Source organism: Enhydra lutris, unplaced genomic scaffold (assembly GCF_002288905.1).
Source record: "Enhydra lutris kenyoni isolate GAN:26980312 unplaced genomic scaffold, ASM228890v2 scaffoldscaffold78, whole genome shotgun sequence".
In the NCBI taxonomy this organism is placed as follows: Eukaryota; Metazoa; Chordata; class Mammalia; order Carnivora; family Mustelidae; genus Enhydra; species Enhydra lutris.
Window position 1 is genome coordinate 4,429,598 of NW_019154162.1, and position 9,050 is coordinate 4,438,647.

Below are 9,050 nucleotides of genomic sequence, written 5' to 3' on the forward strand. Positions count from 1 at the left end.
ATATTTTCATTTTTTTTTTAAAGATTTTATTTATTTATTTGACAGAGAGAGACACAGCGAGAGAGGGAACACAAGCAGATGAGTAGCAGAGGGAGAGGGAGAAGCAGGGAGCCCGATGTGGGACTCGATCCCAGGACCCTGGGACCATGACCTGAGCTGAAGGCAGACGCTTAATGACTGAGCCACCCAGGCGCCCCTGAACAGTTTTTCAATGATACTTATAGAAAGACACCTTCCCTAAAGAAATGCATTATCTATATACAGTCCATTTGGTATATACTAGATTTTCAGGGAACACTAAAATTACTAGTGAGGAATATATTAAATGGCTGGAGGGTTACTATGAGCATTTTTTCTATGGCTTCACAGTAAAACTCCTGGAACCACCTCCTGTTTCTGCACCTAGGTGTACCTTTAGAGTCGATGATAATGCACAAAATCCACAAACACAGGCAAAACACATCCTGAAGTGTTTGTTTGTTTTTTGCTTTTTGTTTTTTTTTTTAAAGATTTTATTTATTTGACAGAGAGAGATCACAAGTGGGTGGAGAGGCAGGGAGAGAGAGAGAGAGGAGGAAGCAGGCTCCCTGCAGAGCAGAGAGCCCGATGTGGGACTCGATCCCTGGACCCTGAGATCATGACCTGAGCTGAAGGCAGAGGCTTAACCACTGAGCCACCCAGGTGCCCCTGTTTTTTTTTTTTTTTAAGAAACCTGAAGATGCGTACTCTTGTGGGGATAACGTCAATTGATTTTTTTTTTCTTTTGGACAGGCCTCTTTGACAGATGTTATGGAAATATTCAGCTTTACTAGGTGTGACAGTGATTTTTTATAGCTCATGATATGAAGAACAAACAGGTTCCAGAAAACATCTTCCAGTGACCATTCAATTTCTGTTAACTATTCTATCCTTAAATGACTAGTATTTTGCTGCTTCAGTCTTATAAGACTTTAGCTAATGAGATTGAACACATATTGACTACAACACTGTTGAGAGCTTATATGGCTAATGTGAGGTTCCAACCACTTAGAAAAAGCCAACTTCTGCCTTCTAAATCCTTGCCCCATCAATTTACAAAAGTTGCAATGTGCTGGTTTCAACCTACTGTAGAAAGATGCTAAGTGCTGGTGAGGTGGATTGATGGTGAATCTACTGACATACCTGGATTCCCCCCAAAACATAGTCATGAGGATAATGTGAGTTTGCCAAAACTTATGGAAACCTTTAAGGAATGGAAAGAGTAGGTAATAGAATGCCTTCCAATCCTCCAAAACTAAAGACCTTCAAATAGGAGTTTTTTTTTTTTAATTTTTAAAGATTTTATTTATTTATTTGACAGACAGAGATCACAAGTAGGCAGAGAGGCAGGCAGAGAGAGAGGAGGAAGCAGGCTCCCTGCTGAGCAGAGAGCCCGATGTGGGGCTCGATCCCAGGACCTTGGGATCATGACCTGAGTTGAAGGCAGAGGCTTAATCCACTGAGCTACCCAGGTGCCCCTCAAATAGGAGGGTTTTTTTTTTTTTTTTTTGAGCTCAGCTAATTTTATTAATCTTTTTTTTTTAATTTTATTTTTTATAAACATATATTTTTATCCCCAGGGTCAAATAGGAGTTTTAATTAAAATCAAACACTTGCACATAAATAGAAACCCCAAATAGACTTATGCTATAGACTTGATGTTTCTGTACCCCCAAAATTCATATGCTAAATACTGACCCCTAATGGGATGATAATAGGAGGTGAGGTCTTTGGGAGATGATTAGGTTATTAGGGTGAACCTCCTGAACAGGATTAGTGTCCTTATAAGACAAGACACCAGAGAGCTTATGTCCTCTCTCTCTATTCTTCCTGGCATGAGGATACAACAAGAAGACCATCATCTGCAAAGCAGAAGGAGTGGTCTCAGCAGACCTTGGGTATGCTAGCAACTTGATTGGACTTCTCAGCCTCCAGACTGTGAGAAATAAATGTTTGTTTATTCTGTGGTATTCTGGTACAGCAGCCTGAACTGGTGAGATTGAATAGGTGAGGAAAAATCTCACAACAAAGAAAATCCTAGAACCAGGTGCCTTCACTGGTGAATTCACTGAATGTGGACATAAGAATCAATACCACTTATTTGCAAACTCTAAAGAAGAGGGAATACCTCCAAACTCACTCCATGAGAACAGCATTACCCTGATACAAAAACTCTACAAAGGCACTACAAGAAAAGAAACTATAGACAAAAATTCTCTGTGACTATAGATGCAAATACTCAAGAAAATACTAGCAAATAAAATTTAGCAGCCCACAAAAAAGACTATCCCATGACCAAATGGGATTTTTTTCCCTAAAATGCACAAAGGACAAATATGGTATGAATCCATTTACATGAGGTACCTAAAATGGCAAATCCATAGAGAAAAACAGTTTAGAGACCACCAGGGCTTGGGGCAGGGGGAATGAGGAGTTATTGCTTAATGGTTACAAAGGGGTAATGAAAACATTTTGGAAACGGATGGTGTTGTTTACATACTGTTAATGTAATTAATGCCACCTAATTCTTTACTCAAAATGGTTAAAGTGGCAACTTTTATGTTTATATGTTATTTATTATAATTAAGAAATAATGTAACATATCAAAAACCACTGAATTGTATACTTTAAATGGATCAACTGGGTGGTGTGACGTATTAAAAAATATGCAGTCAATCACATTAATGAAAGAAAGGGATAAAGGCAACAATCTTCTCAATTGATACAGAAAAAGCATCTTAAAAAACATTTTAAAAAAGTTGTATCTGAGTTTAAGAAATGAAAAACTTTGAATACTATAGAACACTATTGAAAAAAATTAAAGTAGAACTAAATAAATGGAAAGACAGTCTGTAGTCACAGATCAGACAATTTAAAATTAAGGTGTCAAAATTTCCCAAAATTATATAGATTCAACATAATACCTACCAAAATCCCATTGACTTATTTGCAGAAACTGACAGGGTGATCTTAACATTGACCTGGAAATTCAAAGGACCTAGGACAGCCAGAATAATCTTGAAAAAGAATTACAAAAAAGAGAACTCACACTTTTCAAATTTGAAACTTACTAAAAAGTTTAGGTAAGACAAGACAGTGTGGCCTAAATTTAGACATATAGATCAGTGAAATAGAATTGAGAGTTCAGGGGCACCTGGCTGGGTGAGTAAGTACAGCATGCAACTTTTGATCTCAGGGTTGTAAGTTCAAGCCTCACCTTGGGTGTAGAGATAACTTAAAAGTAAAATCTTATAAAAAATTTAGAGTTCAGAAGTAATTCTTCACATATATAGCTAACTTATCTTTGACAAATTGCCAGGACAATTCCATGGTGAAATAATAGTCTTTTTAACACATGGTAGCGGGAAGACTGGTGAGCCATAGATGAAAGAATAAAGTCGCATCCTCTACCTCACACCAATGCAAAAGTTAACTCAAAATGGATTAAACTCCTAAAAATGGGAATAGTGGTTACAGAGTAAAGGGCTTGTTTTGGGGACAATGAAAATATTCTAAAATTGATTGTGGTGATTGATGCACTATTCTGTGAATGTAGTAAAAGTCATTGTATTGCACAATTCAAGTAGGTCAATTGCATGTTATGTGAATTATGACTCAGTTTTTAAAAAAGCAGTTTAAGTAATCTCTACACCCAATATGGGGGCCTGGACTTTTTACTCTGAGATCAAGAGTTGCACGTACTTCTGACTGAGCCAGCCAGGTGCCCCTGTCTCAAATTTAAAAAAAAAAAAAAAAGAAAGGTTATCACTACTGATCCCATGGACATGAAAAAGATAGTAAAAGAATGCTACAAAAACTCCATGCCCACAAATTTATTAACTTAGGTGAAATAGTAAAATATCTTGAAAGAAATTGCCAAAACTCACACAAGGAGAACTAGGACTATATCTATTTTATTTTACTTTTTAAAAAGATTTTATTTATTAATTTATTTGACAGGGAGAGAGATCACAAGAAGGCAAAGAGGCAGGCAGTTAAGGGCAGGGAAGCTGGCTCCCTGCTGAGCACAGAGCCTGATGCAGGGCTCCATCCCAAGACCCGGAGATCACAACCTGAACTGAAGGCAGAGGCTTAACCCACTGAACCACTCAGGAGCCCCAGGACTATAACTATTTTAAAAATTGAATCAGTAACTGGCAATTTTCCAAAAAAAAAAAAAAAAAAGAAGCACCAGACCCAGATGTTTTCACTAATGAATCTGACCAAACATTTAAGTACAAATTTATAAGAATTCTCTACAATCCTCTCCAGAAAACAGAAGCAGAGAGAATACTTCCTAACTCAGACACTAGCATCACCTGACCCTGCCAATGTACGAAAAATAAACCAAAGACCACTATCTCTCATACACAGATGCAACTAAACATCAGTAAGTTGAAACTAACAATGTGTAAAAAGAACTATACACCATAACAAGTGGAATTTATTCCAGATATGCTAGTTTGATTAAAAATCAATTTAAGTAATCTACTACATAAACATGCTAAAGAAAACATATGATATCAGTGATAAAGAAGAACATATTAAAAAATTCACCATCCATTCTTTGATTGAAAATTCAATTTTCAACTAGCAACTCTATTGCTAGGAAAGCTAGCAATAGAGGAGAATTTCCTCAGCTTAATAAAGAACTTCTACAAAAGCCCCTACAGCTAACATTATACCTAATGGTGAGAAATTGGACACTTTATCCCTAAGATTGGAAACAAGGCAAGGATACTCTCTCTTACTACTCTTACTCAACATCTTACTAGAAGTCCTGTCCAGTGCAGTAAGACAAGGAAAAAGAAGTAAAACTTATACAGATTGGCATAGCAAAGGAAACAGTCAACAAAACAAAGAGGCAACCCACAGAATGGGAGAAGATATTTGCAGATGACTCTATAGACAAAGGGCTGATATCCAAGATCTATAAAGAACTTCTCGGGAGGGAGACAAACCATAAGAGACTCTTAATCTCACAAAACAAACTGAGGGTTGCTGGGGGGGGTGGGGGAGGGTAGGGATAGGGTGGCTGGGTGATGGACATTGGGGAAGGTATGTGGTATGGTGAGCACATACCATAACACAGATAATCACGTCAAAAAATGGGCAGAAGACATGAACAGACACTTCTCCAAAGAAGACATACAAATAGCTAACAGAGACATGAAAAAAATGTTCACCACTAGCCATCAGGGAAATTAAAATCAAAACCACATTGAGATACCACCTTACACCAGATAGAATGGCCAAAAGTAACAAGACAGTAAACAAGTGTTGGAGAGGATGTGGAGAAAGGGGAACCCTCTTACACTGTTGGTGGGAATGCAATTTGGTGTAGCCAGTTTGGAAAACAGTGTGGAGATTCCTTAAGAAATTAAAAACAGAGCTACCATTTGGCCCTCCAATTGCACTATTGGGTATTTACCCCAAAGGTACAGATGCAGTGAAAAGAAGGGCCATATGTATTTCAATGTTCATAGCAGCAATGGCCACAGTTGCCAAACTGTGGAATGAGCCAGGATGCAGGGCACCTGGGTGTCTCAGTCATTAAGCATTTGCCTTTGGCTCAGGTCATGATCTGGGGTCCTGGGATTGAGCCCCACATGAGGCTCCCTGCTCGGCGGGAAGCCTGCTTCTTCCTCTGCTTGCCTCTCTCCCTGCTGTGTTCCCTCTCTCTCGCTGTGTCTCTGTCAAATAAATAAATAAAATCTTAAAAAGAAACACACACACACAACAGCCAAGATGCCCTTCAACAGACGAATTTAGGATAAAGGAGACGTGGTCCATATACACAATGGAATATTACAAAGCCATCAGAAAGGATGAATACCCAACTTTTGTATCAACATGGATGGGACTGGAGGAGATTATGCTGAGTGAAATAAGTCAAGCAGAGAAAGTCAATTATCATATGGTTTCACTTATTTGTGAAGCATAAGGAATAACATGGAGGACATTCAGAGAAAGAAAGGAAAAGTGAATTGGGGGAAATTGGAGGGGGAGACGAAGCATGAGAGACCGTGGACTCTGAGAAATAAACTAGGGTTTTGGAGGGGAGGGAGGTGGGAGGACAGGTGAGCCTGGTGGTTGATATTAAGGAGGGCATGTAATGCATGGAGCACTAGGTGTGGTACATAAACAATGAATCTTGGAACACTGAAAAAATAAAATAAAATTAAAACATACAGAATGGGAAAGAAGAAATAAAACTGTATTTGTTCACAGATGGCATTGTTTATGTAGAAAGTTCCCCAAAATTTGACAAAAGAATTCTTGTTAATATAGCAATATCACAGCCTATAAGGTTAAGAGTATATAAATGTTGACTGCTTTCCTATATACTATCGGTGAACAATTAGAATTTTAAATAAAAAACAGTACCATTTATTATTTATTTATGTATGTATTTCTTTATAAAAGATTTTATTTATTTGTCAGAGAGAGAGAGAATACGCACAAGCAGGGGGAGGGGCAGAGGCAGAGGGTGAAGCAGGCTTCCCACTGAGCAGGGAGCCCAATGTGGGACTCGATCCCAGGACACTGAGATCATGACCTGACCCAAAGGCAGATGCTTAACTGACTGAGCTACCCAGGCATCCCACACAGTACCATTTACAATAGCATACATACAAAATGAAATACTTAGGTATAAGTCTAATGAAATATGTACAAGATGTATATGAGGAAAATTACAAAACTCTTTTGAAAAAATAGAACACCTAAATAAATGGAGGTATCCATATTTATGGGCCAGAACACTCAATATTTTAAGTCAATTCTTTCCCAATTTACTATAGCTTCTATGTAATCCTAATCCAAATTCCAGCAGGGTATTTCATAGCTATTAACAGACTCTATAATTTATATGAAGAGATAAAAGACCCAGGATAGCTAACACAACAGTGGAGAACAAAGTTGGAGAACCCATACTGCTCAACTTCAAGACTTCGTATAAAGCGAGTGATTGAAACGGAGTGGTAGGGGTGAACGAATAAACAAGCATGTCAAGAGAACAGAACAGAGAGCCCAGACATAGTGCCATACAAAATAGTTAACTTATCTTTGACAAATGAAGCAAGGGTAGTTTAATGGATAGTCTTTTCAACAAATGGTACTGGAATAATTGGAAATACACACACACAAACAGGTGCACAGACCTCACCAATGTCACAAAAATTATCTCAAAATGAATCACAGACCTAAATGTAAAACAGAAAAAACTTCTATAATAAAACATAGGAGAAAATCTAGATGATGTTGGATTTGGTGATGAGTCTTTAGGTATAATCCAAAAGCACACTCCACGCACAGAAAGATATTTATGTTGTACTTTTTTTTTAAGATTATTTATTCATTTATTTGACACATAAATAAAGAGACAAGGAGAGAGGGAACACAAGCAGGGTGAGTGGGAGAGGGAGAAGCAGGCTCCCTGCAGGGAGCCAGATGCGGGACTTGATCCCAAGGTCTTGGGATCATGACCTGAGCTGAAGGCAGATGCTTAACGACTGAGCCACCAGGCACCCAATGTACTTTGCTAAAATTGAAAACTACTGCCCTTCAAAAGGCGCTAGTAAGTAAATGGAAAGATATGCCATAGACAGCAAGAAAGCATTTGTAAAATGCCTATCTTTCTGAAAAAAGGATTGGTATCCTAAGTATATAAAGAACTCTTAAAACTCAAACAGAAGGGTAACTGGGTGGCTCAGTCAGTTAAGCGTCTGCCTTCAGCTTGGGTTGTGATCCCAAGGTCCTGGGACTGAGTCCGGCAGTGGGTTCTCTGCTCGTTGGGGTGCCTGCTTCTCCCTCTCCTCCTCCTCCCTGCTCGTGCTTTCTCTCTCTCCTACTCTCTCTTAAGTAAATGAAATCTTAAAAAAAGATTTCAATCAGAAAACAGCCTAATTAACATATGGGCAAAGATCTGAATAGATACCTTACCAAAAATGATTTGAGATGTCAAATGAGCATATGAAAAGTGCTCAACATCATGTCATTAGGGAACTGCAAATAAGAGTGAGATACCACAACCTACCTATTAGAATGGCTAAAATTCAGAATGTGAACAACACTAAACTTTGGAGAGGATATGGAGCAACAATAACTGTCATTCATTGTTGGTTTGGAAGTTTTTTTTTTTTTTTCCTTTTTAAGATTTTATTTACTTGGCAGAGAGAGAGCACAAGCAGGCAGAGCCTTAGCAGAGAGGGAGAAGCTGGCTCCCTGGTGAGGACCCTGGGATCAAGAGCCACCCAGGGTCCCTAGTTTGGAAGTTTCTTACAAAACTTTACATGTTACCTTATGAGCCAGCAATCTCATTGCTTGTTTTTATCCAATGGATTTGAAAATTTATTTCCACACAAAACCTGCATGTAAATGTTTATAGTAGCTTATTTACAATGTTCAAAAACCGGAAGCAAGTAAGACGTCCTTCAATAGCAAAATGAATAAACTTGCACTTTCACACAGTAGACTACCACTCAGCAGTATAAAGGAACAATTTATGATACATACAAGTGGACGAATCTCTAAGGCACAAATATGTACTCTATGATTCCAGTTATATGAAGTTCAAGAACAGACAAAAATAATCTGTGATAATGGCCAGATCAGGGTTTATCTTGGTAGGGGGCTTGGTGTGTTGACTATAAAGGAGCCCTCTTTCTAGGGTTATGGTAATGTCATATCTTTATTTAGATCTCAGCCAAGGGTGTATGTATTTGTAAAAAAGCATAAAACTCTTAAGATTTGGGTGTTTTGCTCTACATAATTGTAGCACAATAAAATTGGTTATTTGAAGGAGAAAGTCAAGACAGTGGCTATTTTGGGGGAGGTAGAGAGCTGTGATTGTGATCAAGCAGTTGTGGGACTTTTTTTTTAAGATTTTATTTATTTATTTGACAGAGGGATAGAGAGAGAGCAAAAGTAGGCAGAGTGGCATGCAGACAGAGAGTAGGGGAAGCAGGCTCTCTGCTGAGCAGGGAGCCCGATGCAGGGGTCGATCCCAGAACCTTGGGATCATGACCTGA

At 38.4% G+C, this 9,050-nt stretch overlaps 1 pseudogene; it reads left to right on the top strand.

Annotated features, from left to right (window-relative positions):
* Positions 1-762: 762 nt before the first annotated feature.
* LOC111160859 lies at positions 763-1,277 on the top strand (annotated as a pseudogene).
* Positions 1,278-9,050: the final 7,773 nt, after the last annotated feature.